The sequence below is a fragment of the Microtus pennsylvanicus genome, chromosome 2, assembly GCF_037038515.1.
Source record: "Microtus pennsylvanicus isolate mMicPen1 chromosome 2, mMicPen1.hap1, whole genome shotgun sequence".
NCBI lineage: Eukaryota > Metazoa > Chordata > Mammalia > Rodentia > Cricetidae > Microtus > Microtus pennsylvanicus.
The window spans coordinates 109,764,787-109,767,528 of record NC_134580.1 but is presented as its reverse complement, the minus strand read 5'-3'; the positions used below and the strand labels follow the sequence as shown (position 1 = coordinate 109,767,528).

General features: G+C 43.0%; 1 pseudogene; it reads right to left on the bottom strand.

Moving 5' to 3' along the window:
- Window positions 1-250: 250 nt before the first annotated feature.
- On the bottom strand, window positions 251-1,131 carry LOC142843999 (histone H2A.Z pseudogene; annotated as a pseudogene).
- Window positions 1,132-2,742: the final 1,611 nt, after the last annotated feature.

The window sequence follows — 2,742 nt, the reverse complement described above, 5'->3', positions numbered from 1 at the left end:
CAGACCTCATTACAGATGGCTGTGAGCCACCATGTGGTTGCTGGGAATTGAACTCAGGACCTTTGGAAGAGCAGGCAATGTTCTTAACCGCTGAACCATCTCTCCAGCCCTGCTAAGCCCTTCTTATGAACTTAAGCAGTGCCATTGCTAGGGGAAATAGGGCACTTCCTGTTTGCTCTGCCCAGTCCAACAAGGCGGAGCTGTTCACTGCCTCTGATAGCCATGTACATTGCCCCATTTTTTTTTTTTTTTTTTTTTTTTTTTGGATATGACCTTTATTGAGCTTATCCACCAGAGTGGAAATAATGTCTGTACAAAACCAAATGTTTGTTACTATAACTTCTGCATCACAATTAAAATCCAAACAGTTTTTTAAAAACAGTCAACTCAATCAAAACCCACTACTTCAGAATCGATAGCTTCTTTGAAGCCACAGTAACACTTAAATATGGTTAAGACTCGAATACAGAAATTTGGTTGGTTTGGAAGGCTAACTAAGCCTCCAACTTGCTCAAATAGAATTACAAAAGGCAAAATTGTGTTTTTCACAGAGATCAGTCCACTGGAATCACCGACACTGGACAGCTGTTAAGAACAAGAGTCCTGAGATAGTAAGGAATCCAGGCATCCTTAAACGGTCTTCAGTTGTCCCTTCTTCCCGATCAGAGACTTGTGGATGTGCGGGATGACACCACCACCAGCAATTGTAGCCTTGATCAGAGAGTACAATTCTTCATCTCCACGAATAGCGAGCTGCAAGTGACGTGGGGTAATGCGCTTTACCTTTAAATCTTTTGATGCATTTCCTGCCAATTCTAGTACCTCTGCGGTGAGGTACTCCAGGATGGCTGCGCTGTACACAGCGGCGGTCGCGCCCACACGTCCGTGGCTGGTTGTCCTAGATTTCAGGTGTCGATGAATACGGCCCACAGGGAACTGCAAGCCGGCTCGCTGCGAGCGGGAAACCGCCTTTGTCTTGGCCTTTCCGGAGTCTTTTCCAGCCTTACCGCCAGCCATCTCGGACCGTGCTGAAGATCGGACAAGCGAGAGAGAGTCTAGGCCAGGCGGACGCGCAGCGAGATCCCGGCGCCCACTCCTCCGTCGGACCGCGATTCAAACTGCCACATTGCCCCATTTTTAAGCACACAGTGGGTCTATGTCTCCATTAAGCAAGTTGTAGCACTCTGCTCACAAGACCCCATTTAAAGGCTCGGCCTCCTGAAGGAGTCAGAGTTCATGCTAGTAGCATGGCCCACAGCTGGGAAGCCACAGTTTCAAAACAGTGTGGCTTTTTTTTCCTGCTACCGCTAAATCAAGAAAACATCTCTTAAAGGAGCCATGCCTCTGCATGCTTCTAGCAAACAGAGCCCACCCAAGAAAATGCTGCTACCAAACCATGCTTAACTCCGTTCTTTTGTGTCTAGGATTCCTTTTTAAGCTTTCTCAGGTTTTACGTGAATTTAGTTGGCCATGTTGGCACACCAATTTGTTGTAAGAAGGCCACTTGGTCATGTCAGCTGCCCCACAACTCAGACCCACAGTAATCACACAGAAACTATATTATTTAAATCACTGCTTGACCCATTAGCTCTAGCTTCTTATTGGCTAACACTTACATCTTAATTTAACCCATTTCAATTAATCTGTGCATCGCCACGTGGCTGTGGTTTACCAGCTAAAGTTCTGGCATCTGTCTCCGGTGGGGCTACATGGCTTCTCCTCGACTCTGCCTTCTTTCTCCCAGCATTCAGTTTAGTTTTCCCCACCTAGCTAAGTTCTGCCCTGCTATAGGTCCAAAGCAGTCTCTTTATTCATTAATGGTAATCACAGCATACAGAGAGAAATCCCACATCATAAAGATATTTTTAGGATGGAAACACAAGTTATTATAGAAAATAGTTTAGATATAAAACTTTTTAGACTCATCAAGAGAGATAGATAATAGAGTGATTTCTTCAAATTTGAAATACAAATAGATTTGACATTATGAATGTAATTCTTACTTGATAATTGTTATTATTGTATATAATTTTACTGTATTAGAGTTAAAAACCTTTCCTTTTTATTTAGACAAAAAGAGGGAAAAGATGTGGGATATTTGTACACTGTGTGTAAATGTATTGCTATAATTGGTGTAATAAAAAGCTGAACAGCCAATAGATAGAGAGAAGTTAGGCAGGGCTTCCAGGGAACAGAGAGGACTCTGAGGAGAAGAAGGGCAGAGATGCCAAGAGAGACGGAGAAGAAACAGGAAGTGCAGGAAGAAGAGAGGAAATGCCGCATGATAGAATGTAGATTAATATAAGTGGGTTAATTAAGTTACAAGATCTAGTTAAAAACAAGCCTAAGCTAAGGCCAAACTTTCATAATTAATAACTCTGTGTCATTTTTTGTGAGCTGGCAGCCCAATGAAAAAAATCAATCTACAAAGATGATCAGACAACATAGGCCCTGCCAATGAGAAAAATCACTGAAAATTTGTATGTAAAAGGAAGTAATGTGGAGAGCCAGGAAACTCGGAATCTGTTCAGAAGAAGGATAGCAAGATGGGACTGGAGGCTTAGGGACAAGAGTGGGAGAGGGATGTAGTGTCTGCCAGATAAATGAAAACACACCGTCAGGTGTCTATTATTACATAACTCCCCCAAACCTAGTAGCCTAACAAAAACTCTTATTTCTTACAAGTCTTCGAGTTAACTGGACAGTCTGTGGCCATATGGCATCGATTAGACACAGCAAATG